Source organism: Limulus polyphemus, unplaced genomic scaffold (assembly GCF_000517525.1).
Source record: "Limulus polyphemus unplaced genomic scaffold, Limulus_polyphemus-2.1.2 Scaffold2070, whole genome shotgun sequence".
Classification (NCBI taxonomy): Eukaryota; Metazoa; Arthropoda; class Merostomata; order Xiphosura; family Limulidae; genus Limulus; species Limulus polyphemus.
This window is the reverse complement of record NW_013667680.1, coordinates 1-8,216: the sequence shown is the minus strand read 5'-3', so window position 1 is coordinate 8,216 and position 8,216 is coordinate 1. Positions and strand designations below refer to the sequence as shown.

Genomic DNA, 8,216 nt, shown 5'->3' with positions numbered 1-8,216 from the left:
AAAGAAAATTACCATTGTTACCTCTTAAAAATTAACAGGATTCTATGGTGAACATTAAAAGTTAATAAGGCTATAAAAGAAATTACCATTGTTACCTGTTAAAAATTAACAGAATTCTATGGTGAACATTAAAAGTTAATAAGGCTATAAAAGAAAATTACCATTGTTACCTGTTAAAAATTAACAGAATTCTATGGTGAACATTAAAAGTTAATAAGGCTATAAAAGAAAATTACCATTGTTACCTGAATACGTTTTTGTTATCATTGTAACAGAAGTTATAGCTTGTGGAAATTGTGTTGCCATATACTTGTATTATATGCTGAACAGTTTCCTTCAGCCAGTATTAAACAAAATTTATTTACATAATCACTTGAATTAGTTATTCAAGTCACAATTAACTACTTTACTGGTTTGGTTTTTTAATTAAGAACTAGATAAGTGTGTTACTGTGTACAGATTAAATGTATTTAATATGTCAGACATGAAATAAAAACAATCAAGACTAAAAATATGACTTGTACACATTCATATGGTAGAGTGGAGTTTGAAAACATGATTCGAGAAAAGAAGAAACAACTAAAGAACAGGAAAGTGGGTCCTCGACCAAATTACACTAATCAGTGGTAATATTTTCTACAAGAAATTAATTTTTTTTTTCTTGTTGTTCATATTTCACAGAGAAAACGTAGAAAGGTAAATATTGTAAATACGAGTAGGTAATATAATTTATTGTGTAATAGTGATATTTTAACTAGTAAATACCATTCATATTACAAAATCTGTTGAAAGTTAAAAACTGCACATAAAAGTCTTACAATAAGATGAGAAAATCTGTTTAGGGCAAAAAAACAAATGATAAATTATAAAATGAAGAAATATCAACTCGTTTCTTTGATAAATGATACAACAAGAATATTTTATGTGAAATTTGTAAAGTTGGGTTGAATGACATCTATGTTAGTTTAATTCTAAATTGATGTTATCAAGAATGTAATGCAAAATTATAATATATGCAGCAACAAAACTAGAATAAGTACTGTATGGAGAGCATAGTGGTGAAAAAGTGCATGTGTAGCATGTAATGACCAAAAAATTGGGACTTTAGTAAGGTTGAGAAGAAACAAAATTAAATTATGAAATTATTTTAAAGTTAAACATACAGGCAAGCTGCATCAATCCTTGGAGCCAAAACAATTCACAAACATTAATTATGCAAGTGTAAGTTTTATTAATTTTAGTTATGTTACATCAGAATTATGGTAAGGACTTTTAGCACTTTATTTATTTATTTATTTTAACACCAAATTATTTATTATATCTAAACAGTTGCTGAACACACTAAAAGGACTATACATGAAATTTATTCGTGCTTTCTGACCTCGATTTTTTTTACCTTTTCATGTACAGTTGTAACATGACCGAAGGTTTTGTAGATTAACGTTCTCCTCGCTCGGCGAGAGTGGCATAACCATACATTCTTCTTTGTTGGGGGGTATAAGTAATTAGTTAAATTTCATGTAATAAAATCACTAACTGTTTTTTCTTACATTTAAATTTGGATGAGCAAAACCTACCTTTGAGTAAAACTTGGAATGTTAAGTTATTTCATTTGTTTTAGTCAGCAATTTTGATACTGCACACACCTGTTTTAGCAATGTTTGTATATCTATATATTTATTTTCATTTAATTTATTTGTTGCCTATATTATTTATCCATCTTTCTGCTTTAGATTACTAAAGCTTATTGCACTAACACACGGAGAAATTATGGCCTTAATAATCTTGTAGTTTCCCCCTTTTTGCTTCATACAGTTAGACAGAAAAGAAAATGTATATGTATCTATAAACATTTAAGAGACCAATCCAATAGATTTATTGGACGTACATTGTTTTACTCATCCTTTTTATTTAAAAAAATTGAAAGTTAATATTAAGAAGCATTATGTAATGTTAACGACTGATGAATAGTAAAGTTATTGTTTGTTTCTTAAAGCTGTGATTGGCGTCTCACAGTAGAGATTACAATATAGAGGATGTGTAAATTGTATTTTAAACATTAGCATATGTTTTAACCCTAGTCATGTTTGTTATTAGTCTTCAAAGTGCTAGTGTGTGTGTGTAGTATTTACTCAGTAGGACTGTTATACGTTTTTGTAATGTTAACATGAAAGTGGAAGTACAGACTGGGAAACCAATGTTTAAGTAAAATATTCTCTACAACTATTTCTTAATAAACATGGTTTTGCACAGTAACAAAAATTCAAGCATGTAAAAATTAAATATTTATTTTTAATGTAGCAGTTAAATTATCACTATAGCTTTATTTTATGTCATGTATGTTTGGATCATGTGCTGGGCCATGTATCTCTTTTAACCAGACTGAAAAGTCATTAAAAAAACACAAATTAACTTCAACTCGGTTTCTCAGTGTATTTATACAAAATTCAGTGTGGCTCCACAGCCAATTTTTTTATATAACTTAATTCTTATACCAAAGATTACATAATATATGTGGGGGGGGTCTTTATTTCATTATAAATAAAAAAAATTATATGAAAATACAATTAAGAAGCATCATACTAAGAAAACATTACTTCAAATTCGAAAAACAAAAAATTAGCCATTTAAATTTACATATTTGGAGAGTAGTAATAATTATCATCTACTTGTAGAATGTAACTATGTAAAAAAAATGTGTACTGATACATATCTGAACTCTAGTAGTAGACATTAGATTTTGTGAACTTCATATTTTACTGTATTTTTCATCTTTTTTTTTGTTGTTCTAAATACATATGGTTTAAGTTTTAAGAGAAAAGTTACGTTAAGTCAGTTACTGCATAACAAGTAGATGGCATAATAGAATTTAGATAATGTGAATTTTTATTATAAGTTTGTTAATAAAAATGGAGTATCTACAGTGCTTTTAAATGTTATCTATCAATAAAATTTTGTAACTATAACAGTTTCATCATCTTTACATGTTGTTACTGTAAACATTTTTTCAGTTGTATTTGTCATACAGAAAGAATATTGTATGTGTAACCGTGTATGTACTCAGATGTTTAGTCTTTCACAATTATGAACGGCTGGAAGTGTGTGTGTGTGTGTGTGTATATACATATACACGTGAGATACTACTTGCCTATTAGTAAACGTGTTATTTCTGTGACTCCGTCTTAAGAACCATTGCCACAAATTGTAAATCTGAACTTGTGTGTGTAGTGTATATATATATATATATATATATACTACATGTATGTTTAAAAGTATTACAGAGAAGAGGGAGGAAGGGGCTCTGTTTAAAAAATTTGAGACTTACTGATTTGCAGCATAGAATCAAGCCAATTTCTACAGAGGTTGTGTAACCAAACAGTACCTAAGATTGGTTTAGTAAATTTGTGAAGATAAAAATATAAAAGAATATCAGAAGATGAGAATTTTTGTCATTATGAATGTTAAACCTGACAAAATATAAAATGAAACAGTGCAGGGTTGTGAAATGGCCAGTGCAAATATTTACAAATTTCGTTATTAAGTTGTGTTGAAATTATTAAGTGATTTCACTAAAAAATTAAATTTAATAAGGAAAAGTATTTTAAGCTTAAAGCAAGGAAAATTCAAGTATAAGAGCATAAAATAGTAGCATAATTTAGTTTTATGTATAAATTTGAATAATGTTTTATTCTTTCATCTACCATCCAAATATAGCCAGTTACATCTACTGTGTTATTTCTGTGGTTTGTTCTTACGCATTCTATGCTCAAACTTATTATGTCACACTGTCATGTGATACTTGGAAAGTTTCAGTTAGGGTTTACACTGCTGCCATGGCAAAAAAAGACTGACCACTCTATAGTGTAGAAACAAAATTTCATCTCCGCATTCAAGCAATTTCAAGTACTTGTTTGATGTGGTGAGATTGTTGGACAGGTTGTTTTGTTTATTAAAAAAAATTGTTTAAATTATGCTTGAAACAGTTCGGAAAATATATTTATTTTTGTAAATATTTTCCATCAAATATTGAACCATTTTAAAGCTCTAGAGCTTTATAAGTAAATATAAGTGAATCTTTATTTTTAGCTATGAACATTATATTTCCCATTTCTTAACATAGTTCACTTTGTTCTGTTTTTTTTCTTGTTTTCTTCACTTGTATAAATATATTCTTTGAGGAAAATATGTTGGAACACTTTAGAAGAATACAGAAGTTACAACTCTACAAATACAAATTCGATTCAAGTTCTGAACTGCTTTGTTAAACCAGTAGTAATCTCAATGAAGGTAGCTTTACACATGCACATATACTGTAATTAAAGTTACATTTTATTTGCACATGTATTTAGAAGAATCTCACGATCAGCCATAGTTGAATAAAAATGATGCAAAAATAGCCTTTATTAATATTTTTAAAGTAACTTCCCAAAAAGAATACGTAGAACAGTACAGAATTTTCAACAAAAATAAAAAATATATACTTCTCTGCTTGAATGACTACAAAGCGTAAGTAAGATCTTCAACATTTAAAAATTCACAAATATTTACTGCATAAATTTAAAAGCAAAATATACAATTAAATCTCTACATGTTTTAGTGGAATTTTTTCAACTGAAACGTAGTTTTAATTATATATCTTGCTTTTAAATTTATGCAGTAAATGTTTGTGCATTTTTAAAAACATGTTTTGAAATATATATAACGGCAAGAAAAGTAATACTTTAAGTTCAGTTCAGTACACAATTTTCTTTGTTGTATACTACTGTAGTATAAGTTGTGGAAGGTTTTTTTTTCAGATTCTATCTTTTGACTAGATGTGCAACTCACTTCAAACTGTGTTTATTGTTAAATACCCAAATTTTTACATACACCATCCTTATGTAAGCTCAAAGAACAGTTAGACAGTGAACTAAAAAAATAATAAATCACTGATACAAAAGGCTTTATTTACAATAGAAACAAAACTAATTAAACTTCTGTGTATGTATATATAAAGTGTTTGATGTTTTAGTGAAAAATTATACATAAAAACTACACTTATATGATTATCCATATTTGCATGATAATAGTTTATCAAGTTATCAGCAGAAATTGAAATATGGGCACCAAAATAGAAAGGAACCCTTAATAATAAGTTGGCATTCAACAATTTATAAGCATAATGAAATGATTGATTTTGACAGAACATTGGTTTGTCTTCTTCAGGTTATGATACCCGAACTAAAAATGCCATAAGTTTAATGGGATTGAAATATACCGTGTTTGACATTTAGAGTTACAATTAATTATAAATTCTCGACCCATTGCACGTGTTTCAGTATGCTGCAGAATAATAAATATTGCAGTTGCTGTTTTAATACCATTGTTATTGCATTGTTTTAATCCACTTGTGTAGTTTTACAACTTGTTACAGTTTTAACGTTTTGGAAAAAACAAAAATTACACAAACTAAAGTCCTTTATGGGGAGCAGTGACTTATGTGATTAAGTCCAGTAACTTCAGATTCAACTCTTGCTAAGGAAACAAGTGGAGTGAAATTGTTAATCTACATTTAGTTTCAAATCTGATTAACAGATTAAAAACTTTAAATGGTTAATATCTAGTTGTGAATGGAATATAATATTTTGGCATATGGTAAAATAAAAAGTGGTTAAAATATTACATTCATTCAAGTTTTGTATGTTGATTATCACAGATAAAAATTAACTCTAAGTCTGATGTTGGAGTCGGTAAGCTGTAATCGAACCTGGGCAACACCACAAAATATTTCCTGCACTTTAAGCTGTGAGTGCATTATAAGAACGACAATCAATCCCTTAGTGTGGGTAATTTGTAATGCTGACATGTTGCCTTTCCCTCTTTAAGGATGGTGGCAGTTAACCCTAGTAGCTTTGCCCTAGATACAAATTACAAATACTTCTTTATCTGTCCCCACATCAATTTAAAAAACAGAGAAACAAGCTAAAATCTAACAAATCATTTGATCATTGTTATATTCGTTATGTAAATCATCTTTTCAAAGTGATTAATAACAGCTGTAACCGTAGAAATTCAACTAAATCTGTTACTGGTACTTCAATAATGAGGTTCATTCTCGGCAATATTGGGTGTTATCTATCTGAGTTGTCGGAAGAATTTCTGAAGAAGATCAAATATTGTGATACTAATTTCAATACAGATTGGTCCTTTAACCCAGTTCATACTTAACCCTTTATAAAGACCACCCACTAAGCCTTCTTCTTTCAATACAATAATAAAAGTACTTTTTATTGTTCGATAACTTTGGGCAGTCACTGTTGCTGTCTGCATTCGTCTGCACACAATATCCAGTGGATAAGATGATTTCTGTCCCAACAAGCCAGTGAAAGCGATTAGTCTTTCGGCAGGATTAGGTTCATTTCTCAAAGTATATTCTACAACAAAGATATGTTTATTCACATATTCAATTTACCTATAAAGCAGAAAGAGAACCCAGATTTCCATGTTGAAAAAAACAAAAGGCATCAAGATCCGTAAATCATTTAAATAACTTCTGACTTGGCATCTTCAAGAAAGACTGGTAATAAAAACAATGTAAATTTCTCATTCAGCTTGTAACAAAAAAATGTCATACATTTCTATATTACGTTGTGAAACATTATGACAAATTATAAATAATCCCATATTTTATGATATAATACTAGAACTTAAACTACAAGGTAGTATAACTAAATTAGATACAATGTTTTCAAGTACTGGTTTTTTAAGTATAATGTTAATTAGCAAATATATAAACTAATATGTATTTAAACTGAACATAATTAAATCATTGTTTAACTTTCATTATCGGTTCTAAAAACTAATTTATTTGGTATTATCACAAACATTTATAAAATTTTTTGTAGTGTCATAAGTCTCAACCTTAATGTGCCCATGAAGTTTGGTACAAATCCAATCACACTTTACTGTTATTAACCCCAAACCACGAAAATGTCCTATCTCCACATACACACACACATGGACCTGACTGCAATACTCTTGCCCCCTCTCTATGGGCGAGGGTAATAATATGTGATCGTATGTGTACCAAATTTCATGGGCATATTAAGGTTGAGACTTATCACACTACAAAAAAATATCTGGGTCTGAGAAGGAGTTTCTGGGTGAAATTTGACGTTATCCAATATAAATGCATGCTATCTCAAAAAAGAGCAGCGATGTGAAATCTCTCCGATTGCTCTTGTTGTTACTGAATTGAATATTAATATAAAATAATCTCAGATAGATTTTAAATCAATATGGTAATGTATACAAAAGGTCATAAGTGAGATGAAAGGTGACTGCTGTACAAATACAGTCGTATGACAATCTTTTGATTACATGTAATTTATTGTGAAAGTTAAAGAGCCAATTAAACAAAAATTAAGCTTTTGTTACACTTAAACTGTAAAAGCTGATCAGGTGCTACTAATTTTATAGCAACCTTTTTAAATAATCTCAAAAATTTAATTATGATGTTAGGAAAACATGCAAATTCAAAAAATCAATTTAACACAAAAATACAAAACCCTTTAACCCAAGCACTGTGGACCTTTTTTCATCAAAAGCAAACCTGGGATCTTTAAAAATGTATAACAATATTCAACTCACCACTGTGTAACATATTAAAAGGTTTCATATGAGAAAATACTTGTCCCGGAGTATGGAATTACGCCTAGGACTGTTGGGGAGTAACTTCTATACAGGGTTCGAGCTTCTTCTTATTTACAAATTTTAAAAAAGAATTGAGTAATAGTGCACGTGTTAAATGTCTGTACACAAAGAAGTCAAAAAACATACAAGATATTCATTGATAAAATATATATATATATAACATTTCTAAGAGAATGTACGTCCAAATGTGCACATTTATAAAACGGGTAATAACCAGTGAATTGTTTGTACATCAGTTTTTCCAAATTTGTTATATCCACAGGACTACCTCTTGTAATAAATTCTACTTTGTCATTGACTTAGTTTTTGTTTTCACTTTTTTTTCTCAGTTTTCTAAATCTCCCTACATGAAATAAAATATCTGGAAATTTTTGGAATTAGTATATCTACACGCACATTTGATACATATACTTGTAAAAGTCTTACATCAAGGGCATCTTTGTATTGAAATATAAAGAAAAACAATTCTTTTCAAAATTTGTGAAAAAACATGGGCTATAGCCTTTGCTTTTTGGAGAAAATTT

At 28.8% G+C, this 8,216-nt stretch overlaps 1 protein-coding gene and 1 pseudogene across 2 annotated transcripts in view; one reads left to right on the top strand and one right to left on the bottom strand.

Annotated features, from left to right (window-relative positions):
* The window catches only part of LOC106465842 (protein prune homolog 2-like), a 30,183-nt gene extending 24,623 nt beyond the window's left edge, over positions 1-5,560 (top strand). For both annotated transcript variants that reach the window (XM_022393798.1, XM_013926084.2), the window contains exon 12: positions 540-5,560. The gene's annotated coding sequence lies outside the window, so the exon portion shown is untranslated. The remainder of the gene's footprint in view (positions 1-539) is intronic.
* A 554-nt stretch (positions 5,561-6,114) lies between these two features.
* Positions 6,115-7,790, bottom strand: LOC106465841 (annotated as a pseudogene).
* Between the last annotated feature and the right edge of the window lie 426 nt (positions 7,791-8,216).